At 40.4% G+C, this 27,966-nt stretch overlaps 1 protein-coding gene and 1 long non-coding RNA gene across 3 annotated transcripts in view; both read left to right on the top strand.

The window, feature by feature from the left end:
* Window positions 1–27,966, top strand: part of LOC138761314 (huntingtin-interacting protein 1-related protein-like) — a 186,950-nt gene that overhangs the window by 22,280 nt on the left and 136,704 nt on the right. The gene's annotated exons all lie outside the window — the stretch shown is intronic.
* Window positions 10,295–11,019, top strand: LOC138760013 (uncharacterized). The gene is made up of 2 exons (XR_011355328.1): window positions 10,295–10,711; window positions 10,838–11,019. It is a non-coding gene; the product is annotated as an uncharacterized lncRNA (long non-coding RNA).

The raw sequence follows: 27,966 nt of genomic DNA, 5'->3' as shown, positions 1-27,966 counted from the left end.
GTCCCACATCGGACTTGTCAGCCACAAACGAGCCTGCAGCTGACGTGGACTTTTTACCCCCTCCATAAATCTTCGTCCGCGAAGCCAAGCCAAAGAAAAAAAAAAAAAAAATATATATATATATATATATATTAATATATACACATATAAAAATATATATATATATATACACATATAAAAAGAAAAAAAAAAGAAGACCCCCCTTCAGCCAACTCTCTTAAGGAGAGCCACAAAGAGAAGGAGGAAAAATTAAACATACATATTAAGATCTAATCAATGTAAGTCGAAATGTAAATATTCTGAGTATAACAACCACTTGTTAATAAAGAAATTATAGTTATCACGCGAAACATAAGTAATTTTTTCGGGGAAGTCACGTGATGGAGTAGTGGCCGGACGGTGAACTCCAGCCCTCTCCAGAAAAGTCGGGAAAAACAAAGGAAAACACAAAGGCACAGAAATAAAAGTTACAGAAAAGTGAGTATAAAGGTGGAAAGAAGATGGCGACAAAAAAAGAAAAATCGAAAGCAACGGTAAGAAGAGAGGAAGAGAAGACAAAGGAGGAAAAAGGTGAAGGCCTTACCTGTCCGAAGAGACCCGCTGCGGAGAGAGAAACTCGCTCCCTCAGGTCGGTAAATAATGGACTACAAAAATGGCTCGCAGAGCCGAGTAAAAGTGCGCAACCGCGCATGCGCGATGCGAATGAAAAAAAACACACCGACGGGAGGGGGGACCAGCTGGGGAGTCGATCTCCACAGCCGGCAACGACAGCTGCAGAACACCTGCAGCAAGAAGAGACCACAGAAGACAATAGAAACAAGAAAGAAGAGGAGGAAAGGGCACCAAAGAAACAACAGATGGTCAACCCAGAGGAAGAAGAAGAGGAAGAGTACAGTGAAATAGAAGAAAAGAAAGGCAAGGTAAAGGATATACTTGCTCTTATTAAAGGATACATGGAGTCATTTAAAGAATGGCAAATACAGGAATTTAAGGATTTAAGAAAAAGAATAAACAACACAGAAGAGAAAATAAATAAAATGGAGATGACCTTAACAGAAATGGGAAAGAAAATGGACAAGATGGAAGAGCGGGCAGTAGCAGCAGAAATGGAGGTAGAAGACTTAAAAAAGAAATTGGAGAAATCTAATAAAAAATCTAAAGAGACACAAGAACTACTAGCTCAAAAAATAGATACAATGGAAAACCATAACAGAAGAAATAACATAAAGATAGTGGGCCTTAAGGAAGATGAAGAAGGCAAGAATATGAGGGAGTTTATAAAAGAGTGGATCCCTAAGACCCTAGGATGTCCAGAACTACAGCAAGAAATGGAAATAGAAAGGGCACATAGAGTATTGGCCTCTAAACCACAACCACAACAAAAACCAAGATCTATTGTAGTAAAATTCCTAAGATATACTACAAGAGAAAAGGTACTGGAGAAGACAATGGAAAAAGTAAGAGAGGGCAACAAACCACTGGAGTATAAAGGGCAAAAAATCTTCATTTATCCAGATATAAGTTTTGAACTCCTAAAGAAGAGAAAAGAGTTCAATACAGTAAAGGCGATTTTATGGAAGAAAGGGTATAAATTTATACTAAAGCATCTAGCGGTATTGAAAATATTTATTCCAGGACAACAAAACAGACTATTCTCGGATCCAGAAGAAGCACGAAAATTTGCAGAACAATTACAAAAATAGACTGAGGGAGGAAGACGGGTAATGAGAGTTAAAATGATCACGATTGATATGTATGTGGATAAAGACAAAAATAGACTGAGGGATGAAGACGGGTAATGAGAGTAAAAATGATCACGATTGATATGTATGCGGGTAAAGAGGTATAAGAGTGAATAGAGACAATGAGCATACATGAATGTATCTGTACTTAGAGGAAAATATAGATAGTATAGACAAGAATTAATAAGGGAAGGTAATGGAATAGAGAGAATAAAGAGGGAATTAAAAGAGTGACCTTTGTGACATATGAAAAGTGAAATCTTTTCTGGGGGAGGCGGGGTGGGGGGAAATAGCGGTCACTGCAAAATCAGTTGACGCTTGCGAGTGGATTCGCAAATCCAAATGGAGAGGGGAGATGTGGTTGTCCGACAAGGGATAAAGGACAACTCAGGAGGTGAAGGGGAGATTGGGGATAAATAAGATAGAAATAGGAGAATAAGGAAAATGTTGGATGTTGTAGGAATGTTGTCTTATAAAGAGTTGAAAATAAGAAAACAGAAATGGAAAAGGAGGAAAGGTAATGATGGAAAAACGGAAAGAGAAGATAAACAAAATATAAAAGGGCTACGCTGAACTATATGTCTTTAAATATTAATGGAATACGTAACCAAATTAAAAGGAAGAAACTACTAAATTTAAATGAATAAATGTATTCCATTAGAAAAAATAACATATAGGTTAAGAAATAATATTGAAATATTCGAACAAGTATAGGAGCCTTACATTAAATACAATAGCGAAAACCTACCGGGGACAAACATTACCTAAGTTGATGGAAGGAGAAGGAAAGAAAAGAATGGACTCAGTAGAATTTCTGGTGTAATTTTGTTGAATGACAACATTGTCTGACTGGCTTAATGCAACCTAGATTGTATACCTAAAATGGATGAGGGTGGGTGGGGGGGTGGTTTGGGAGGAAAGGGGGGGGGGAGAAAAAGTCACTGTATATGTGTGAAAAAGAAATAGTGTATATCATGGCTAATGTGATTTATGGTGTGAAAAATAAAAAATAAAAAAAAAAGTAATTTTTTCCATTATTAAACAATATTTCATCTCATTATGCCATCTATAATAATCAATCATATTCGTATCTTTCCACGTACTAGCAATACATTTTTTCACTACAGATAAAGCGAAATATACAAAAGCAAGTTGAAACTTCTCTAATCCCAAACCTTTCAGAGGTTGCAAACCACCCAATAAAAATACTGTCGGATCTAAAGGTATTTTAATCTTATACAGGTATTCCAGAAACGATTGAACTTTCTTCCAAAAATATTGTATATGTATACATGACCAAACCGCATGAAAAAAGTTCCAACAAAGTTACCACATCTAAAACACAAATCTGATTCATGAAAACCATACTTTTTTTAATTTTTCAGGTGTTAAATATAACTGATGTAAAAAAATTATAATTAATCATTGCATAACGAGCATTTATCAATCTAGTTACACTATCATAACAAATTTTTTCCTAGGAAAAAATAAAACCGATATCCACTTCCCATTTACCTTTGGATTTATCCCAACCCTTTTTATCCATACCATCCTGTAATATTTGATACATGAATGAAATATAACCCTTCTCTGGTACCTTCATAAGAAAAGTCTCAAATTTAGTCATTTCAGGTAAAATCATATCTCTACCAAACACATGTTTCACCAAAGATCGAATTTGATAATAAAGAAACAAAGAGTTCTTATCAATACCATAACTATCTCTCATCTGGTCAAAAGATAAAAAATTTACCTTCTTTAAAACAATCTCCCAAACTTTCCACACCTTTAAATAAATCTCCAATGTAATAAACTTCGATTATGTATTGAGAAAAAAATAAGTTGATTATTATACAATTGAGTCAAGGCCGATAATTCACCCCTAGAACCTATCATTTTCTTTGTCCATAGCTTCATGAAATGTTTTAATATAGGCACATTATGTTGCTGTAACAAATTTACATTCCATCTAAACAAAAATTGATGTATTTCAAATTCAGAGATATTTGCCATCTCAATTTTAGCCCAACTCGGGGGCCGTTACAAATCCATCACTGAACTAATAAATTTAAATTGGACTGCTTCATAATAATTTCAAAAATGTGGTAAACGTAGTCCCCTGAATTCATATTTCCAAGTTAATTTATTCAAGGCTACTCTTGAAAATTTACTTCTCCATAAAAACTTCCTCACCATTTTATTCAAATCTCGAAAAAAAAAATATCATCAAGTAAATATGGAATAGATTGAAATTGAAATAAATATTGCATACATGGAAAAATATTCATCTTAATTGTATTTATTCTACCCAATAAATTAATAGGCAAATCTTTCCATTTAATCAAATCAGTTTTAATTTTTTTTATTAACAGAACATAATTTATATAAAGATTGATAATTAACATCCAGAATTATACCCAAATACCTAATTCGATCCGTCCATTTCAAATTAAGAATATTCTTATAAGCTGAATAATCTCCTTCACTCACTGGTAATATTTCACTTTTTTCCCAATTAACTTTATATCCAGAAAGACATCCATATTGCATCAAACACTCCTTCAAATGTAAAAGTGATTGAGCTGGATTTGTTAGATACACCAATACATCATCGGCAAATAAATTAATTTTATATTCCTCATCTAAAACTTTCATACCTTGTATCTGTGTATTTTGTCTTATCAACTGTACCAAAGGTTCGATCACTAACGCAAACAAAACTGGTGATAAAGGACAACCTTGACGAGTAGATCTTAATTTAGTGGATATTTGGACACGTCTTAATCCGACAGAGAAGGATTTCTCTTTTTATTCATCTAGACATGAATCATTTTCAAGGATTGACTTTTTTTTAGTATTGGCACATTTACAGGGGAAAATACAACAAGTGGAATATAAAAGTAGGGTGATCTCAGATCATTCTTTGTTATACTTTACATATGCAACCTCTGATAAAATTCAGGTGGCCTTTCGTTTGAGGTTTAATATAATGTTATTAAAAAATATGGAATTTATTGATTTTTTTGAAAAAAAACAAATTAATTTTTTTGAAAGAAAATTCTAATTCTGTTCAAAGTAAGTTTATATTATGGGACGCTATGAAAGCTTATTTGAGAGGACAACTAATTAGTTATACCTCTAAAATAAAAAAGAATCGATTAAATCAGAGTCTTGAATTAGAGAAACGGATTAGTGAATTAGAAAAGGAATTTCGGAAAGATGCTACAGAAGATCAGAAAATAGAATTGTCTAGGTTGAAATTAGAATATAACACTCTACAATCTTATCAATTTGAATGTAAACAACGATATTATGAATGGGGAGAGAAAGCACATAAGGTATTGGCATGGCAATTAAAGAAAGAACAGGTTTCGAGGACTCTTAATGCTGTCAGACAGAATTCATTTATCACGTATAAACCTCGTGAAATTAATGATGAATTTTGTTCATTTTATAAAAAGTTATATACATCTGATGGAAAACAGGAAAATGGATCGATTGATTTTTTTTAAAAATCACAGTTGAATTTACCGATATTAGAGGATGTAGATATACAGGAGCTGGAAGCACCATTTACTGACTCGGAAATTAAAATGGCTATGATGGAAATGCCGAATGGTAAATCGCCTGGTGATGATGAATTTTCAGTCAAATTTTATAAAATTTTTTATGATGACTTTTCCACAGTGTTTGGGGATATATTACGCCAGGTTGGAGAACATTACAAATTGCCTGAGTCTTGTTCTAGTGCTTTAATTACAGTAATTCCAAAGAAAGATAGAGATCCTTTGAAAGTATCCTCATATAGACCGATTTCGTTGTTAAATGTAGATTATAAAATTATAGCTAAAATTTTAGCGAATAGATTGGCTAAATTTTTACCTAAACTGATTCATATGGATCAGACAGGTTTTATAAAGAATAGATATGCCTCAGATAATAGTTTTTGTGTGATTAGTTTGATTAATAGATTTCGACAATCTTCAGACCATCTGATGGTGATATCTTTAGATGCCAAAAAAGTGTTTGATAGAGTTGAGTGGAATTTTCTGTTCAAATTTTTGGAGAAATTCAAGTTTGGCCCTCTTTTTATTGGTTGGATTAAGGCTTTATATAGTAAACCTGTAGCTAGAGTACTGACGAATGGTTTGATTTCAGAACCATTTAAATTTACCCAAAATTTCATCTTTGAAGGCCCTCCACTTACCTCACACATCCTTGCCCGAAAACAATTTATCCCAATCCACGCATTCTAGATCCTTTCTCATTTCCTCAAAATTAGCCTTTTACTAATTTAGAATCTCAACCCGAGATTAAAATAATCTCGAAAATAATACGAAAATAATGGCATTATGATCACTGGACCCAAAATGTTCCCCTACACATACTTCTTTCTCATTCCATAATAGGAGATCCAGAGATCCAGTATTGCACGTTCTCTAGTTAGTACCTCTATATATTGATGTAGAAAATTTTCCTGAACACATTTGACAAACTCCGAGCCATCCAGCCCTTTTACAGAATGGCAGTCCCAGTCAATATGTGGAAAATTAAAATCCCCAACAATCACTACATTGTTTCCAGCAGCTGTCTGTTCTCTCTCTCTCTCTCTCTCTCTCTCTCTCTCTCTCTCTCTCTCTCTCTCTCTCTCTCTCTCTCTCTCTACAGATTTGCTCCTCCTATTTTTGTTGATTATTGGACAATCTATAATATAACCCTCATGAGTGTAGTCATTACCTTTCCTGTTCCTCAGCTCCACCCATATAGCCTCAGTGGATGAGCCCTCTGTCCTGCCTCAGCGCAGCTGTGATATTTTTCCTGATGTGCAATGCCACTACTCCCCCTTTCATCCCCTATTCTATTGCGCCTAAAACAATCGAAGCCCAGAACATTGAGCTGCAAGTCCTGCCTCTCCTGCAACCAAGTTTCACTAATGACAACAATGTTATATTTCTATGTGCCAATCCATGCTTTAAGCTCATTTGCCTTTCCTACAATACTCCTTGTATTGAAATAGATGCACTTAGGAAATTTCCTTTCTTGCTGTCCACAACACCTCCATTCTTAGTATCATCTGCATACAACCCATTGAATTCTAACAGTGCATGCAATTTTCCCGTCATCTTTCCCTCCTCCACTCCTCTATCTGCTCTGAGACTCTGGTTCCCCTCCCCTTCCAAATCTAGTTTAAACCCACCAGAGCAGCAATAGCAGATCTTCCCACAAAGATATTTATTCCCCATCCAGTTCAGATGCAACCCATCCCGTTGGAACAGGTCCCACCTTCCCTAGAAGAGAGCCTATTGATCCAGAAACCTGAAGCCCTCCCTTCTGCACTATGTCTTTTGCCATGTTCAAGCTGCATTATCTTCCTATTTCTTTTTTAAAAATATTTATTTTTGTTTTTTTTCAAAAATTATGCATAGTAACATTTTAAATATACAATATATTAAACTTTTTCTCACAAACACAACAAACAAAAACAAAACCGTCCCTTCCTCCCTCACCCCTTCCATTCATACAGATCTGTTCACCATCAGAGCTTACATATATTTTAAGTATATCGATTACAGTTGGGGAAACTGTTTTTAGATATAAAATAGTTACTTCTATACCCTTTTTGCCCCTTTTTCATTACTGGGCCCCTATGTGGTCCAGGTATGGCTGCCAGACCTTTGCAAAAGTGTTGTATTTATTCTTTAAGTTATGTGATTTTTTTTTCCCCCTATAGGTATACAGCTGTTCATTTCCACAGTTCATCAGGCTATGAATAGAGGGGAGTTGGACTTCTAAGTGATTGTGATGCATTTTTTCACTTCCGCCATTGCTATTTTTATAAATGAGATTTGATATTTGGTGAATTTGTCGCTTATTTCCATGAAATTACCTAATAGATGTAGCTCAGGGTTGCCCGAGAAGGCCTCTCCTGTTATCCTGGATCAACTTTCTGCTATTTCTTCCTATTTCTAACCTCACCAGCACCTGACACCGGTATTCCTTCAACTTGGTGCCTAACTCCCTGAACTCTCCTCACCCCTCCTCCCCATGTCACCAGTCCCTACATGGACCACAACTTCTGACTGCTCCCACTCCTTCCTGAGAATGCCGGGAACTCGATCTGAGATACCACAGATCCTGGAACCAGGGAGGCAACATACCATCCAGGATACTTGATCTTTCCACAGAACCTCTTATCTGTCCTCTGAACTATGGAATCTCCTATCACTACAGCTCGCCTCTTCTCGCTTCCCTTCTTGGCCACAGGGCCCAACTCCGTGTCAGAGATCTGATCGCCATGGCTTGTCCCTGGTTAGTTGTCATTTCCCCCCCCCCCCCCACCAACAATATACTCGTTATTGAGGGGAATGACCACAGGGGTGCCCTGCACTGCCTGCCTCTTTCCCTCTCCTGTCACCCACCTACATTTGATATTCTTGCTAACCCAAAGTTGTTATTGTTTTTAATAAATACCCTCAATTCCTGACTGTCTCCTCCCTCTATTCCTTAGCTCTATAAAAATATTCTGCATTTTCTGTTTCTGAGGGTGAGCTTTTGTGCACTCCACCTTCACTTTAGCCCGCTGTCGGTAGGCACGGCCATCTGGATTGTATGCTCGGAGATTTGCTTTAAAAACATTCATTTAATTTCTGGGTTTTTTTTTCTGGTGCTTTATATTCTCATTTTAAAATCTGTCCATTGGATTGTCTTTTCATGATTACATATCAATGAAGCATCATAAAATATTGTTCCACTTCGAAATTCACTTTCTAAATGAGGTTTTATTCACCTTTCTGCAGTTGTTAATGTTCAATTTGATTAGTAACTCTTCAAGGGCTATTCCACATTGCATGGAATATTTGACTAGACTTTTTCTGCCAAGTTTTGTGACTGCAATGGGATTCTTGCATCTGAGCAAGAATCATTCCCTTTTGGAGCAATGCCAGTGAATTTGGGTCACAGCATGTAGGATCACTTTTTTTTTTTGGCTGGTACCCTCGAGGTATAGTGTGGTCTTAATTGCACAGCGGTGACCTGCAAGTGTCTTGTGGGAAGAGCCCACTTTCTCACATTCCCCTCCCCAAGTGTCCAAGTTTTATTTTCTCCTCTCAGTCTTCCAGACCTCAGTCTTGGGAGCAGAGAACCGAGCAGCAGGTTTTTTGTTTTATGCAAAAATCCATATGACTGAATGCAGTGGGGAGTTAAATAGTCAAATCGTCCAGGCTGCAGTGCTCGTCCCGTCAGGGTGAGTGGCTTAACCTAATAAATTATTAGAAGTGTGCTATGACTGCACATTAGAGTTCCTGTGCTACGTACCTGTTGGAGCACGTGCATTAATGGTTAACCATGTAGCTGAGAAAGTGAAATATTTTCATAATCTTCAGTTACACAATGATTAAAAATGTGATAACTTCAGCTCTTTCATTATTTAATTATACCTCTTTTGAGGTAAAGTTATGCAGATTTTAAAAAATGATAACTTAAGCCCTTTTATGACTTAATCAAATCGTAGCATTTTGAAATCACTTTGAGGTCAGTGTCGTTCTTATTCTTTGACTTTCCTGTCACTATCTTGGGAGTTTAGTGCACTGATCAATTTTACAACAGTTACAAAAGATGTAAACCAAGTTATAAAAGAAGTAAAGCAAGCAGTTTACTTTGCTACAGTATTGCACCTGCAATGTTGTATACTGTATTGCAGCTACAATACCTATCTGCAATTGTAGATATTGCTATCTCTGCCTGAGGAGCTGGTTTTAGTTTAAGGGGGTCAAAAAATTGATGTGACGTGCCTGAAAGAAGCAGTCTGGTGATTTTTGGCTGTATTTATCAAGCGTTGTTTGTTTTGTATTCTTGTGGTAAGGGAAGTAATTTCATTTCCATATTTTGAGAATCTATCTGGGTGTAATTTTATAATCCAATTCCTTGTTTAAAATTAATACCGGTGTTGTTATCCTTCATAGCCATTTGGTTACTTGATAAATAAAGCACGACAAATCCCCCTCAGAATCTACCCCGTTGCCTCTCGCAAACCCACCCCGTCACCCTCTGACATTTCCACGCAGACACCTCTCATAAACGGCACCCTCCTGGTCATCCCTTCCCAAGCCACACTGCACACCCATCACCCCCTCACCTTCCTTGTCAGGATCTTCATGTGTTCATGTCCCCTGGAGAGTTCCCCGGGAATCCCACTTGTGGTGCTTCCTCGCCCATTAATCAGGTTTAATTGGACCAGTGTTTTGAGGAAGCACTTCTGGTCTGCAGGCGCTACCTGACGCGATTGAAATTACGAACTCCATGAAGAAGTTCTGAACATCAGCTAAATTTGCCAAAGACTTGACTCAGTTGTAGCTGAGTTGGAATATTATGAGTCTGAAGTTGAATATTTTAGAAAGAATAAAGCTAGCTTTAAGATCACTTTTACCTACTTGATATGTTCAACCAGAAGTTAGTGTTAAGAGATGCGAAACTGTAAATGGAATCCGGAGTGAAAGGTTACCTGCTGGTAATTATGAGGTCATAAGCATAATTGACACAGGTTGCTTAGGGTAATGGAAATTAATGTTAAGTATAAATGTGTGAAGTAGGAACCTGGATAGGCTGGTGAGGGGATGATGGGTGTGTAGTGTGGGTTGGAAAGGGACGACTAAGGAGGGTACAGTTTATAAGAGGTGTCTGTGTGGAAATGTCAGAGGGTGACAGGGTGAGGGAGAATTTTCTCTCCCAGAAGGTGGTTGAAATCTAGAAGCATTCACTTTCAGGATGTGGTGGAAGGTTCTCCTCACATTACATAAGAAATATTTAGATCAGCATTTGACGCCCTGTCACATAGAAAGCCATGTGCTGGAATGCAGGATTGAGGTACTTTAAATGGGTAGCTGATCTCTCGTGTGGTGGTGTGCAGAATTGGTTTCTGTCCCTGTCCTGGATGCCGAGACGGTGGAAGGAATGAGTGTGCCCAGTGACAGGTATCTTCGTCTTGCTGAATGTCTCGCGTCTCTCCTGTGCCCCCCGCCCCCCACCGCTCACCACCCACACACTCCGTTGCCCTGGCGCAAACCACTTGAACTTTTTCTTTTGATTCCTTTGTACAGATTTAATGTGAACATACAAAATAATTGCACTTCATCTCTAATGGCAAAGAGGTGACAGGAATGCATGGAGGAGAGAGGACCCTACTGTTTCTGGTCAATTACCTTCTTGCTGAACAGCTAAAATGACATATGCTTAGAAGTCAAATAATTGAGAATAAAGCTTGATCTGAACCCAACCAAAACTATGTATTTGATTGTATTTAGCATGTGGTGCAGTGAACATCTGGAGTCGTCTGTGAGCTGAACCAACAAGAATTGTTTAATGGAACATTCGCAGGAGATTAAATACACTATCACCACCACCTGACCTCTGAAGTCACGCACCTCCCAGAGTCCTTTGAAGACCCCCCCCCCCCACCAGCCACGAGGAACTCCCAATCCTGCGGGGGCCCATGACTACGGACACCAGTTCAATAATGGAGTGGAGTGGTTCGCCACATGACACCCCCCTCTTCCCCAGAGCTGGAGTTTGGGGCGGACACTGCAATCTCACTTATATGGCTAGAACGGGCTGGCGGATGCCCTCTGTACTGGGGGCATACTATCTGTGCCGGATGGTCCAGGTCCAAATGTGTTGGCTTATCACAGTCCATAGAAACAGTCTCTTGTTTGCCACCCACGTCTAGAACAAATGTGGCATCGTTCTGCAGCACCTTAAAAGGGCACTCGTATTGGCTATTGCATCCTGTGGGCATCCCTGCAAAGGAACGTACATTGCAGTCCTTGAGCTCAGTAGGAATATAGGAACTCAGAAGACCATGCTGGGTGGTCGAGACTGATGCCAGTGCTCTCACCTCTCTCAGGTGAACCAATAAAGAAGTGGGAGATTCCTGCTGCCCACAGAGGTGAAACTAGGCCTTGGCCTGCTTAAACCAAACCAAACCAATGGTTGCGAGGTCCAAAAAGAATAGTAGTTTTAGCACTACGGTGCTCTTTGTATCCATAGCTAGGTCCAAAGAATAGTTTTGGATTGTCAGGGTCACCACTGTAGCGTGTGGTGCTGGAGTCGTCTGTCGGCTGAACCAATAGAATTGTTTTATGGAACCTTCGCAGGAGTTTAAATACAGTTGTCACACTATCACCATCACCTGACCTCTGAAGTCGCACACCTCCCAGAGTCCTTTGCGGCCCCCCTCCCCCCCGCCACTGGGAACTCCCGATCCTGCGGGGGCTTGTAACCATGGAAATATTGATAATGGAGTGGTGCAGTTAGCCACAGTATCTCGGTTGATATATTAAAAATCTTGTCTGATAAACTATGTTGACAATTCAACACTACTTAGTTTTTGAGGTGATACTTGAGAAGAATGGTGAAGACTTGGGTTAGAAAGTAGGAATGAGATGTGTCACAGTGGTTAATGAGGACAAACACCACTCTTAATGTGTTTTAACAGTAAGTTTCAGAAGTGTTGGTAGTTTCTTAAGTTGCTATTTCTTATAACTGACAGGAAATATTTCCTGGGTCTACAACAGCCAGAGTTGTTAAATTATGTTCTTCATGGCCTTTGAATTGGAGAAATCTTCACCAATTGAACTCCATTTTGTGCCCAGAGGACATCTTACCTCAGATTTACACCTCTTATTAATGCTTGTGTTAAACTTCACATTCTCCTGAGGCAGGCAGTTCATTGGTGAAATCCCTTAAGATTAACGTCATACAATAAAATAAAAATATAAGAAAGAACAACTCCCCTCTCCAGCCATGATTTGTACATAGACCAGCTTTTGTGGCTATGACTTCAAAAGATTTTAATTACATTTGTAATTGTGATTTGGACGCTCAGAATAAATGATGAATTGGTAGGTGTTGAAGCATTTCTAACATGGTGTCATGGTGGTTTGCCAATAAAGACTAGTTAGTCACACACTTGTCCTTAATGAACAGTGTTTGTACTGTTGTATCATCAGTAATGTCATTGCTCCATATTTAATGCCCTCTAAAAACAAGATTTTGAAAACTGTCTTATCTGATGAATTTTTCAGTGCACATATTTTACCCTAACCTGTTGCATTCCACTCATCACGTTGGTATGTCTGGGTAAAAGTGGATTGATTGCTTTTTACTCCTTATCTCTGTGACCTTAAAATCACTTTGCAACCAGTTATTTCTAAGGGCTATTTAAAGCATTACTTTGACACTGTCTGGAATATTTACTGTGAAAAGTTCCAAGAGCAACATCACCAATTCCTACACATTTCTCTTCCAAATCTTAAGCCCCTTTCACACTTGCATCCCAGTAAATCGGCCGTTCAGTGTCCCAGGATTGGAATGGGGGTTTGGCCTTTCATTCTGGACCACTCCTAACTGGGACACTGAATGCTTTCACACTTGCAAGGGTTCGTCCCTGGCATTTGGTCTGTTCTACCTTTCATAGGAAGTGCCTGCAATGCAATTGCCCATTTCACACTTGCCTGATCTCAACCGGCATTCCCCGGCGTTGAGCAGATTTTGCTTTCACATTTGCCACTTTAAAGGCCGATTGGCGTTCGATTCCTGGGATCACTGGTAAGTGTGAAAGGGGCTATACAAATCCCTGATAAAGACAACAAAGAGATGGTGTGTTCATAATTTTGATTCAATTGGAGTGCTGCATCGTGAGAGTACCATTGAGATTATTCAAGGAGAAGATCACTCAGGATAACTGGGAATGGCAATAAATTTGGCTGCACAAAACTGTTTTAAATACATTCCACACAACACAAAACCTCTCCTGGAATCAGCATATCAGGGGCAACATGAAGAAAATACCTTACTTTAAGAAGTTTGAATAAGTTCAGCCAATATTTAATTGAATTGCTGCAGGTGTACGGTGGGAAGTACTGGTTGCATCATGGCCTGGTTTGGAAACTTAAGTGTCTAGGAACACAAGAGGTTGCAGAAAGAAGCAAACCTACCCAAGTCCATCAAGGGCACTGATCTCGTGTCCATGTTTGCCTCTATGTGAGGCACTGCCTCACTTGTGATGTGCCATTGGTTTACTGTCATGTACATATTGGTTTAATAAATGCAAGCATGCATTTATGTTCTTGCAATTCACTGCACTGAGAAGCTACCACTTTTCAATTTGACTTATTCCAATTAAAACAAATTTCAGCTTTTTAACGATGAAAAAATGTCTCGAGCTGCTTTTCCTAAGCCAAAGAAAAGTTACGTCCTTCTCTGAATCTAAGCAAGCTCTCTCATTGTGTGCTTATGCTATCCAGCTGTGTTTGAAAATGTGCCTTTAAGGGCTAAATGCCTTTTGTGGATTATTGCTTAGCAAAGTGTCACCCACCCTGCTGACTTTAGCATGGTGTTGATTGGAACAGAGCAAATTGTGTTCAAGTGCATTCTGGGAGTTAAAAGTTGAAATTCTGTTGTGTGTTTTTGACAAATTTTGCAATTGTTTTGAGGGGGCCAGATTTTCTGGTATCTCCAAATATAAAAATACCTGAGCGGGCCCTCTCAGCCCTGAACCCATGCTGCCCAATTACACCCAATTGACCTACCAGCAGGCACGTTTTGAAGGGTGGGAGGAAACCAGAGCACCTGGAGGAACGGGGAGAAATGTGCAAACTCCTTTCAGACAGCGCCGGGTTCGAACAGCGTTAAACTAACTGCTTTGCTAACTGTGTACACTATGCTAAATGCTAATCTAGATGCAAAACATGCACTCTAGATCCAATAAGGAGCATGGTCTCCTGAAAGTAGTAGTGTGGTCTAAAATTGTACAGGGGCACCCATTATTGACAGAATGGTGCCGGTGACGCAAGTATCAAGACAGTGCAAGAAAGACTTTGCGTAGACGTCAGGTGTGTATGTGGCAAATATTTGCCTAGTTTGATTTTTTCTATCACTATCTAACCCAGAAGCATTATTCCAAAGTATATCTTGCTTTTTAGGGGAAATAATCCTCTTGTATGAAAATATAAAAAAATATTTTTATCATTAAAACCAGTCCTGCCTAAGCATGCAAATTATGATCATATATTTATTTGAGTTTGTCTGTAATTACTTTAGTAATTATAACTCATGAAAAGAAAACAGTACAGTTCTTGAACTTGCTGGTCTGTAGAAGATTGAATGAATGGGTTTAAGGCTGCACGATTAATGTATCCAGATTGGATAAGAGTTGCTGCTAGTTGGGTGCAGTTAATTTCACCGAGGATTGGTAGAAGAAAGATCCATAGTGTGAGAGATGGGAAAATTGATCTAAAATTATGAACATGGAAGAAACTAAAATTCATCAGTTAATGGCTGTAACCAGTACAAACAGGATAAGCTTGGGGGTTAGGATGCAGAAAAGCAGAGTCAGCACGATTAACATAAGAATCTTCTAGTCTTTGTGACAAGACCATAAGACTAAGAAAAGGAATGGTAAGGTACAATAGAATGTAGGAAGTTGAGGTAGTCTGGATCAGATAAAGGTCTCCTAGCCCTGGACAGAAGTACCAAGTCCTACATATCTAATTAGCTAACCATACACAGATTTATACATATGAAATTAGCCAACCCTAGATAGAATGAGTCAACTCCGCATACCAAGAGATTGTAGCCCCGAGAATCAGGAAGGTGTGAATAAGGACAATGACATGATGGGGCACCCACAGGATACCCCCTGGTCCTCCAAGTGTACTGAAACTGCACGTAGGCAGGAAGGATTACCTATGCCAAACCCATCCAGGGAGCAGAAGAATGTAAGGGGGAGGGCACTCTGATACTGAAATTGACTGTATAAAAGTTGGGTGAGCCCCAGTATGTGTGTGTATTCCCAGGGTAAGGGGAAGCACCCAACTTTGCATTGTTGTTGTAATAAATGTTCTTTGTTCTCAATTTTTGTCTCGAGCAATTTCTTTAAAGGTACTTTAATTTCTAACAATAGCTTTATTATTTAACAATTTAAAAGTAACACTTTAGCCTAAGATTTCTTTTTGATGATATTTCATGAAAATATAGCAAGGTAAAAGATGAGGCAAAATGTTGCTGTTCTTTGAAGAACCATCAATCCCAAATTGTATTCCAGTGCCTTTTCATGAACGGAATAGTACATTTAAATTTGGCAAGCGGGCAGTTAGGGGGTGGGTGACATCAGTTCAATTAATATTCTGACTCAGAACAGGAACAGTCTTTTCGACCCTTTTGAAAAGTTTTGGTTGTTTGAGTCCAGTTTCAATCCTTCTGATAAGTTTTCTGGGCTTGTAAAAGAAGAATTAAGGAAGTTACCTGGTCTATGGAGTTTTAACCAGTTTCAGCCAAGAGTTTTCTGCTTCAATGAGAAACCTGAGCTGGTTACTTAACTTGTTTGGTTGCTTTTCCTCAGATTAATTATTTGTTTAGGAACAATGAATTTGAATTGGGTTGCATGTGCCAAAAAAAAAACCCAGATTTTTTTTAAAAAAAAGCAGCTCCAAACAGCATTTATATAACACATAGGAGATGAGAAGAAAACTAATTGTTAATGTTTTCTAGAATCCAGCTAATAGTTTTGAAAACCCACTGTATTACGTTGACATTTACAATCATAAGTATTGACTCCAGACTCAGTTAATTGAGAAACACTGGTGAAGGTGTTGACAAATCCATTCATGTTTGAAGGTCATAAAACAATGAAGATCCTACTCGCCCTTTTTCTAACAGCAGATTCATTTGAATTTCAATTGTCACTGCGGCTGGTTGAGCCTTCAGCCTCACATGTTCAGTACTAACCTTGGGTGCTGTCCGTGGGGAGTTTGCATGTTCTCTCTGTGGATTTCCTCTGGGTCCTCTTGTTTCTGCTCAAATCCCAAAGGCATGTTAGTAGGTTGATTGGCGTTTGTAAATTGTCATTAGTGTGTAGGCGAGTGGTGCAATCTGGTGTTAATGAGAATGTTGGAAGAATTCTATAACATGGGTGCTTGATGGTCAGCTCAGATCTGGTGGACTGAAGGGTCTAATTTAATTCTCCCTCGGCCTCTCTCTCCGTGCACTCTCCCTCTCTCTCTCTGCACACTTCCCTTTCATTCTCAACACCCTCTTCCCCATCCCATATCTCTTCCCTGTTCTTCTGAAGAAGGTGCCAATTGATGAATTGACATGACCTGAGCCTCCATGGATAGCAAGAGTCATTATTTGCTTATTCATAGTTAATATCACAAGTTTGCTCTATTTGTTTATACCGAACAGCAAATCTATTTTGGTTTTCACACATTATTGCAGGCAATGGTACATAACTTATTTCTTTCAATCGTTGAGGACCCCTTCCACTCTGCACACAGCATCTTTCAGCTGCTCCAGTCAGGAAAGAGATTACAGGAGGATCAGAGCCAGCACCACCAGGCTGAGGAACAGCTTCATCCCATGGGCAATGAGAATGCTGAGCAACCAAAGGAACTGCTCACATTAACCATCTGAGATTCTCATATTTATGAAACTATTTAATATATATTGTCCTGCATATGTATTGTTTGTCTGTATGTGTGTTATGTCAAGTTGTGTGTCTGCATGTTTTTCACTGAGGACCAGAGAATGATATTTTGTCGGGTTGTACGTGCAATTGGATGATGATGAACTTGACTTGACCATTCTATCTGGTGTAAGGTCTAACAGTTTTTTGTTTTTTTTGCTTAAGAGTATGATTTCACTGGCATTAGTTTTTACTGTTGTAAAATTTATAATTGAGAGTGGATGTCAAAAACTTGCATTGAGTTGCAAATCATTTACATTTTGGATCCATTGATTTCTCCCCCACCCTCCCCACTGGGTGGCCAAAGGGAGAATTCTGACACAGGAAATAAAGAAGATCACCCACTTGCTAGCTAGCACCCTGTAAAGCCCACACAAAGTAAAACATTCCATAATGCTTCTTGTTCTGATTGGATCCCAACTGATTTGACCTTTTCTCTCGGCAGAGAATGTAGGCAATTGCCAGTCGATGAAAGTTGCCAACTCGTCTTGGGTACCAAGCACCTCGGAAAGGATATTTTAAAGGTGGCAAACAGAATTTGGTCTGATTGACAATGTTTTGTTGGTTTGAAAACCTTCATAGCAAAAATAAAGACGCAAGAAATTAAATTATACTTTTTTTTTGTAAAATAAAATAATGCATGTAGCACTGGAACCAGGTCAGGTCCAAAAAACAGTTTATAAAATTGGTTAAGGAGAAGTATGTGTCACATTTGTGGCCCGAAATGTGAAGTTAATAAAACATTAAACACAAGTTTTATCAGGTAAACTTATCATTGTCTTTATTTTCCAGTTTCCTTTGTTCTCCTGCTTGTGCTCTTATCTCTCTCATACCACGTGACTTCTGGTACATCTCATACATATTCATTATCATGACATCCCTCCTTTAATCAGAAATAAACTTTACCTTCACTTACCAATATCCCTCGGAAACCTACAAACATCGTAACTAATGGTAATACTATAACTCAACTACATAAAGTTTACTTCCTACAGCACTCATACATGCACTTTATGATATAAGATTAAATACTGTCCCAAAGTTCTTATTAAAACTATGGCACAAAGTCTTCGTATCGTTTGGGCGGTTTCCGGTTTCGTTTCGGCCTGCCTGCGATGTTGTCGTCGCTTCTCGGTTGTTCACTCTCAGCGTCGGAAATACTGCTCGCCACGGCTTCGGGTGTTTCTGGCGCTCTAGTCACTTCATCAGGAGTGCTGGTAACTGCCTCTGGAACATCATCAGGTCTCTCAGTTTCAGCATCTCGTATTGGCCTTTCAACCTCTTCGCTCGATGTATCTCTGGACTGGTACCTTTTTACACCTGAGACATTTCTCTTATACAGGACTCCAGTTGGAGACTTGACTGTCACCATACTGCCACTTCTGGATACGACAGTATAGGGTTGATGGTAATAAGGTGTGTCTAGCTTACCATCAGTTTCATGCCTCACTAGAACATTATCTCCTGGCATGATGTCTGAGTATTTGGCTCCACGTTTCCAATCTGTGTACAGCTTTGCTGCACCTTTCTTTTCAGCATCGTGGTCCCTCATCTCCTGGTCGTCTCGGATTTCCTTTATTTCTGGCATTTTTGTGCGGATTTTTCTCCCAAAAAATGCTTCTGCAGGACTTTTTCCATTGGTTGCATGAGGCGTTGCTCGATAGACAGCCACATAAGATAGCAATGCTTCTCGCCAATTTTGTCCTTCTGCGTGTGCAATCCTCAATCGTTTTTCAATGGACTGATTTTGTCTCTCTCCTTCTCCGTTGGCTTGCGGCCATTTCGGAGTTACTTTATGATGGTGGATACCTGTGGTCCTCATGTATTCCGCAAATGTCTCTGAAATGAATTGTGGACCATTGTCAGAGTATAATGTAACAGGTAATCCATATCTTGCGAATATCTCTGCTAACGCTTGTATTGTTTTTTCAGTGGTTGTGCACTTCAACACCACGTACTCATAGTATCTGCTGTAGTAATCTATCACTACCATAATTGATTCACCCGTCGGTAAAGGTCCAAGAAAATCAACAGCTACGTCGATCCATGGTCCTGTCGGGAGTTGCGTACTCCGGATCGGTTCTGGCGGATTACTCCTACTTGTGATTTGACATCCGTGACAAGTTTTAACAAATTTCTCTGCGTCTTTATCACAACCTGGCCACCATACCTTGGTCCTGAGGTTTTGCTTGGTACCAACAATGCCTAGGTGTCCTTCATGCGCTAAGGATACGATCTTCGGTCTCAATCTTTGCGGTATCACCAATCTGCAACCTCTTAATACACACTGTCCGATGCAACAAAGTTCGTCTCTAATGGGAATGTAAGCCTTGTGAGTACACTTGTCCCATTGTCCACTCTGTATGCATTCTCTTACTTCCCTGAGTTCTGGATCACGTTCGGATTCTCTCTCGACTTCCTTCGTAGTCACAGCTTTCGGTGTCGACTGAATAGCTACGAAGCGTACAAAGTTCTCTGTTTCTGTTCCCAATTCTGACTTGGATTGTGGACCACCAACCTTCACCAATCTGGACAGCGGATCTGCAATGTTTGCTTTCCCTGCAATGTGGATTACTTTATATTTGTAGGGTTGTAGTCTGAGTACCCATCTCTCTATTCTGGCACATGGTTTGAATCTAGGTGCATAGATCACCTCTAATGGCTTATGATCTGTGATGAGTTCAAATTCAATGCCGTATAAATATGCATGGAACCTCTCACAGGCCCATACAAGTCCGAGTGCTTCTTTCTCTGTCTGAGAGTATCTTCTCTCCACATCTGATAACGATCTGCTGGCATAGGCAATGATTCTCGGTCCTCCATCATGCATCTGGACCAACACGGCTCCTAAACCAACTGGGCTGGCATCCACTATGACTTTGGTTGATGCTGCCGGATCGTAATATCCAAGAGTTTTTGCATCTGTCAGGCTTTGCTTCAGCGCTGTGAACGCTTTCTTCTGCTCAGATCCAAAATGAAATGGTACACCTTTCCTGGTTAGTTTCCTTAGTGGTTCTGCCACTGTAGCAAAATTAGGAATGAACTTTGCACAAAAATTGACCAATCCCAGGAAACTCCTCACCTCTGTTGCGTTCTGAGGTGCACGTGCCTCTGCAATAGCTTTCACCTTGGCCTCTGCGGGGTTTAGTCCTTCCCGTGTAAGTCTGTGTCCCACGAAGTCCATTTCTGACACACCGAACTGGCACTTGTTTCCATTCACGGTAAGGCCTGCCTCCTGTAGTCTAGATAGTACACGCCTCAACCGTTTGTCATGCTCTTCCTTTGTTGGTGCATGGACTATGATGTTGTCAGAAATGTTGGCAACTCCCGGAATGCCTTGAATCACTCGATGGATTTCATACTGGTAGATCTCCGAAGCTGCATTAATTCCAAATGATAGTCTCTTGTAACGATACAATCCACAGTGAGTCACAAATGTAGTTACATCTCGGGAACCTAGATCCAGCTCTAATTGATGATAGCCCCATTTCAGATCAATTTTTGAGAATATCTTACTGGTAGTTAGTTCTTGAAGTACTTCCTCCACTGTTGGTATAGGGTCCTCCACTGTTGGTATAGGGTGTCGTTCTCTAATTATAGCTTCATTGGCCATTCGCATGTCAACACATAGTCTTATGTCACCCTTTGGTTTGGGCACAATTACTACGGGACTGACCCATTGTGTCGAATGTTCCACCGGTTCAATAATGTCTTGTTCGATATATTCTTTAATTTTGGCTTCGACTTTCCCACGAAGTCCAAACGGAGTTCGGCGCATTGGTTGTGCCATGGGTTTGACCGTTTCATCTACCGCTAGCTTCAATTGTCGACCTTTCAGCTTTCCTACTCCTTGGAAGACTGCGGGGAATTCTTGCTTCATATCCTCGTATGACTGAATTGAATTGACACAAGCTCCAATATGAAGTATTGCCAGGTCTTGCGCTGTGCTTCTATTCAACAATGGTTCTCCCCTCTCTTCTATGACCATAAACTCTGCTTCGGTGTACTTATCTCCAGCTTCAACAGTTGCAGTAAAACAACCAATGGTCTGCAATGGCTTGGTTGCTGTGTATGGATACAGTTTCTTGGAACACTTCTTTGAGGTACAGATGATCTTTTTCCTTTTCAACTTCTCCCATAAATGTCGATCAATCACATTACTGTCACTGCCTGAGTCTACAATGACCTGAACTGTCACTCCACCAATGATCACTGGGACCTTCTCATGATGTATCTCATTCAACGTAAATTGGTAACAACTCTGTTCCTCCTGGGTATCATCATCGTCACCGTCTATCTGGCGAATGGTATCTTTCTTTCCAGGATACTTTCCCTTCCCCCAGGCTTTGCCTTTGGAAGTTGTACTCTTCCTCTTCTGGTATGCAATAGTGTTGGTGTGTTTATAAAATATCCCTTGATTTGTTACCTCTGCAGCACTTGAAACAGTTTTTAAAATGCAGTCCCTGTCACAGGCGGGCACTGACGGTTGCCTTGGGAAAAAGGATCTTTACAAGTGTGCATTTATGCCTTTCACACCACCAATTCCATGTAGGTTAAATGGCTAATTTAATGGGTCCATTCCCGGTAATTGTGTGGTGTGACACTTCCCAACCTGGCAAGGTGAGTTAAATTCAACTGGGCTCTGACACTTGGTGGGTGCAAGTGTCCAAGCCTGGCCGAGTTAACTCACTAATCGTCTTCTGGCAGTATGAAACCACAACCTGCTCTCACATTGTCACCACTGATTCTCAAACCAAGACCCAAGGACAGTCATAAGAAGCAGCATCAAAGTGCCACTTTGCTGATACAGACCACTCTCAGGTGATTAACACCCGACTAATGTGTACTCCTGTGGCTGGATGACCATGCTGAGGAATTTTGGAGGTCATCCCATGATTTACCACAGACATTTCCTGTTCACATTGTCAATTGGTTTGATAAGATGGACAAACATCACGTACAAGTCCCTTGTTCTGTTTCCAACACTTCTCGTGGAGTTGCCCGAGAACAAACACCATGTCGATGGACCAGCTACGTGAAGATCAGTGTGGCCGAGTCAGACACAACAATGACTTCTCAGAGGCCTTCTCAATAGGCATCGGTGTGAAGCAAGGCTGCGTCCTCGCGCCGACTCTCTTCACCACCACCTTCAGCATGATGCTCCAAAGGGCCACAGAAGACTTTGATGAAGAGGAGTGTCCACGTCCAATTCGGCACCGATGGCAGCCTGTTCAACCTGAGACGACGACAGTCCCACACCAAGACGTCGGAGCAACTCATTCCAGAGCTACTCTTCGCCGACAATGCTGCCCTCTTTGCCCATACAGAGACAGCCTTGCAGCATATAACATCCTGCTTCACCAAGGCTGCCAAGCACTTTGGTTGCCACTTCTCATGTCTCTTGGTTTTGGGAGCTTCGGGTTATGATGCAGGAAGTAAAATGCATATTATGTGAATACTGATATTATGTTGAAAATAACTTTGTGTACTAATGTGAATCACAACTGGAAATTATTGACCCAATTTCATGATTGTTTCAATTTCTACTGGGGGTAATTTTTAGTGTTATTTCTTCTGGGTAGATTCAAATTTTTGATTACATAGTTTGAAAAATTGGTATTGGATGAACCAATTCCACAATTGCTGAATGTATTACAGTGCAACTCCAATTATCCGAAATGGGATTCTCTGAAACAAATCAGAAATTCTTAGTTGTCCATATTTTTTTCGGAGGTGAACTGACTCCTGGTGCCGGTAGTAGCAAAACTTGGGCTCCAGTGCCGACAGCAGTGGACCTCCGGCTCCTGGATAGGAGTGGGACCCTCGGGCTCCCAACATGAGCAGGGCCTCAGTGGGTAAGTGTTTGATAAGATGGATGAACATTTTTTTTGGTGAGAATTAAACATTATTTTAATGATTTTAAAAAGCCCTTGTTGTTTGTTGTTGTTTAAACACTGTTACAATTGAAGAAAACTGAGGTCCTCCATCAGCCAGCTCCCCACCATGACTACCAGCCCCCCCCACATCTCCATCGGGCACACAAAACTCAAAATGGTCAACCAGTTTACCTATCTCGGCTGCACCATATCATCAGATGCAAGGATCGACAATGAGATAGACAACAGACTCGCCAAGGCAAATAGCGCCTTTGGAAGACTACACAAAAGAGTCTGGAAAAACAACCAACTGAAAAACCTCACAAAGATAAGCGTATACAGAGCCGTTGTCATACCCACACTCCTGTTCGGCTCCGAATCATGGGTCCTCTACCGGCATCACCTACGGCTCCTAGAACGCTTCCACCAGCGTTGTCTCCGCTCCATCCTCAACATCCATTGGAGCGCTTTCATCCCTAACGTCGAAGTACTCGAGATGGCAGAGGTCGACAGCATCGAGTCCACGCTGCTGAAGATCCAGCTGCGCTGGGTGGGTCACGTCTCCAGAATGGAGGACCATCGCCTTCCCAAGATCGTGTTCTATGGCGAGCTCTCCACTGGCCACCGTGACAGAGGTGCACCAAAGAAAAGGTACAAGGACTGCCTAAAGAAATCTCTTGGTGCTTGCCCCATTGACCACCGCCAGTGGGCTGATCTCGCCTCAAACCGTGCATCTTGGCGCCTCACAGTTCGGCGGGCAGCAACCTCCTTTGAAGAAGACCGCAGAGCCCACCTCACTGACAAAAGGCAAAGGAGGAAAAACACAACCCCAACCAACCAATTTTCCCCTGCAGCCGCTGCAACCGTGTCTGCCTGTCCCGCATCAGCCACAAACGAGCCTGCAGCTGACGTGGACTTTTACCCCCTCCATAAATCTTCGTCCGCGAAGCCAAGCCAAAGAAAAGAACAAATGATTTGCTGTTGCTATTGGGCTGTTATTAAAAAATTACCAGTTCTCTGGAAAAAAAAGTTTATCCGAAATAGGCCCCAGTCCAGACCATTTTGGATAATCAGAGTTGCACTGTATTTGTGATTTTAAAAACACACAGAAATGCTGGAGTAACTCGGCCAGACTCGCAGGCACGCTCCAACAACTGGATTGCATCTCACCATTGTTGTACAGCTTTGTCAGCTAGTGTATTAAAGTATGTGGAAATTGTTTCATTTTGTAATTTTCGGATAGTTGAACTGCTGCTGCAGGCATTGACTTTGTTACAATGTCATTTTTTTTTGAATGAAGCTGCCTGTGATGGTAGGACTTCAAGAGCATAGAATGAAATCAAGAAAATTTCATTTATCACATTGAATGAAAAAATCATTTTTAAAGTGTCCTAGGCCTGTTGAGGATGCCCATCTACATTGATAAAAGAGACAGTTTTGTGGAGCATCTGCCCTCTGTCTGCCAATGGTTAACTCGAGCTTCCAGTTCCCTGTCGTTTCAGCTCCCTTTCCCATTCCCACACAGACCTGTGAGTCTTTGGCCCTCCCCACTGCCACCACGTTGGTCGAAGGGCCTGTTACCATGCTGTATCTTAAACAATGGTCATTGTTTTCAACTGGTTTTAAAAACGGACCACAAGACATAGGAGCCCATCAAGTCTGCCCCACCATTTTCCCTCTTAGTTCCACTGCCCGGCCTTCTCTTATGATGTCCTGACTAATCAAGAACCTACCAATCTCTGCCTCAAATACACCAAATGACACGGCCTCCACAACTGCCTATGATAACAATTTCCACAGATTCACTACCCTCTGGCTAAAGAAATTCCTCTGCATTTCTGTTTTAAGCAGATGCCCTTCAATCATGAAGTTGAGCCCTCTTGTCCTAGACTCTCCCACCACGGGAAACAACCTTTCTGCATCTACTCTGTCCATGCCTTTCAATATTCAAAATGTTTCAATAAGATCCCCCTCATTCTCCTAAACTACAATGAATACAGGCCAAGAGCTGCCAAATGCTCTCATGTGATAACCCTTTCATTCCTGAAATCATCCTTGTGAACCTTCTTTAATGTCAGCACATCCTTTCTTAAATGAGGAACCTAAACTGGTCGCAATATGCCATGCGAGGTCTTAATCCCTTATGAAACCTCAACACCACATCCTTGCTCTTGTATTCTATTTCTCTCAAATCTAATACCAGCATTGTATCTGCCTTCACCACTGACTCATCCTGTAAGTTCACCTTCAGGGTATCCTGCACGACAACTCCCATGTCCCCTTTGCATCTGGGTATTTTTCAATTTTCTCCTCATTTAGAAAATAGTCGACCCGTTTATTTTTTTCTACCAAAGTTCATGACAGTGACACACATTGTACATCATTTGCCACTTCCCATTCTCCTAATCTGTCTCAGTCCTTCTGCAGCCTCCCTGTTTCCTCTCCACTACCTGCTCCTCCATCCACCTTCGTATCATCTGCAGACTTGGTCACAAAGCCATTAATTCAAAAATCCAAATCATTAATATACAACAGGAAAAAAAGTGGCCCCAACACCGACCCCTGTGGAACACCACTTGCAACTGGCAGCCAACTAGAATAAGATACTTGTATTCCGACTCTCTCCTTCCTGCCAATCAGCCAATGCTCTAACCACGCTAGTGTGTTTCTGGATTTTAAGATGATCATTATTCACATTCCTTCAAGGCCTTGCTCCTGTTTATTTTAAATCATCTTCATATATGGGGCCGTCAGAGAAATGTGCACAACAACTTTGATTCTGGTCCTGGTTATGTTTGAGTTCAATTGTGTGACCATTTGCTGGCCATACCTTTCAGCTGCCGCAGCTCCAAGTTGCTTTGCTATTTTTCTTTCCCTTTAATAATCTGCTCAGTATTCTGTCTCCTTGACCTATTGTTTTGTTTAGTAGTTTGGTATCCATTTTTGCTTGACTGCATTCCTTTGGGGCGCTTTGGGATGTCTTGCTATGCTTAAACATATCTTGTAAATGCAGTACACAAAAGTACTGGAGAAACTCTGCAGGTCAGCCAGCATGGATGCTACATGGCCCTTTGAGTTTCTCCAGCGCTTTTGTGCATTGCACTAAATCCGGGCATCCACAGATTTCTTGTTTACCTTGTAAACAAGATAAGCTTGTTGAGTGGTGTCATGCCAACAATCTTGCACTCAACATCAGCAAAACCAAGGAGATGATTGTGAACTTCAGAAGTCAGTCAGGGAAACACAATCTAGTCCCCATCGAGGGCTCAGTAGTGGAGAGGGTCAAGAATTTCAAATTCTTTGTCCTACAGCCTCCACGTCGAAGCAATCACAAAGAAGGCTCACCAGTGGCTATACTTTGTGAGGTGCTTGAGAAGATTTGGTCTGTCACCAAAGACTCTCTTAAACTTCTACAGGTGTACCATGGAGAGCATACTGGCTGGTTGCATCACTGCGTGGTACAGAGGTGCCAAGTCTCAGGACAAGAATAAACTCCAGAGGGTTGTTAACTCAGTGTGTAACATCACAGGGTCCAGACTTCACTCCATCGAGGACATCTACATGAGGTGGTGTCTCTATTCTCAAAGACCCCCAGCACCCAGACCGTGCCCTCTTCACTACTACCATTGGGGAAAAAGGTTCAGGAGCCTAAGATGACCACTCAGTAGCACAAGGAGCTCCTTCCCCACTACCATCAGATTCCGGAATGATCAATGAACCAGACGCTGCCTTACTTTTTGTGCACCATTTGTTTTTTTAAAAATTGATTGTTGTAATGTTGGCTCTATGACGCTGCCACAAAACACTGAATTTCATGACTTGTTCATAACAATAAATTCTGATTCTAAATGCAACTTAATTTATTAGGTAAAGTTTGGGTGTCCAAAACTTGATGTCCTGTTTACACCATCGGTGTTCCTTATACCTTAAGCCTAGGTGGGCCTTCTCGTTTCAGTCAGCTAAACCTTCTCTCTACTACCTGATATCTTTCTGATGCACGGAAGAGTTTCATTGTATTTGCTCCTGTGATGAGCTGAAAATGGTGTATGCAAAGCTCATTCCACAGAATTACATTTTTCTAAAAGCAGATTTAAAAAAAAACTCTTGGTGGCATCAGAGAAAAAAAAAATGTATGTGATCATGGACATGAAGATGGGTTTAGAGACGCCTCAAGGAATTGTTAGAGAAAGTTTCAAAGATTCAATTACAATGGACCCAACAATGTTTTTATTAGGTAATGTTAAAAGGTTGAGTTTGATTTTGAGGTTGACTAAGTATCAAATTGCATTGGCAATTGCAGTAGCAAGGAAATGTATAATTATGACTTGGAAAAATGAGATTGATTTGGGTTTGCAGACGTGGCATCTGGAATTTAGGTTATGTATTCCTTTGGGAAAAATAATGTATAATTTATGTGAAATTTTTTTTCTAAAGTATGGAGTCCCTACTTGGACTATATGGGTTGAAAAGTTTGAATTCCCTGAAGGTTTTCCTTTGATCCATGGTGTATTTTTTATGTTAAATCTCCATTTTCTTTCTCTTTCCTTGGGGTCTGTGGGGGTTGGGGGGGTAGGGTTATACATTGTACATTTAACATTTTAAATAAAGTATTCAAAAAAAAAATCACGGACATGAATCCAGGAAATGTATATCAATCTGACTGCACAGAAATTGTGGAGTTCTTCAGTCTGCAATAAAGTGATGAGCCTAAGAAGGATTCTTTTGAAACTAAGAACTTTTTTTTTAGCAATTAACAAATGTGTCAAAGCTATAAATATGTCACTGTAGCAACTTGGCAGAGACTGCCACTCCAGTGAATAGCGAAGCTGGG

This window comes from Narcine bancroftii, chromosome 4, assembly GCF_036971445.1.
Source record: "Narcine bancroftii isolate sNarBan1 chromosome 4, sNarBan1.hap1, whole genome shotgun sequence".
NCBI classification, from domain to species: domain Eukaryota; kingdom Metazoa; phylum Chordata; class Chondrichthyes; order Torpediniformes; family Narcinidae; genus Narcine; species Narcine bancroftii.
This window is presented reverse-complemented; position numbering and strand designations above follow the sequence as displayed.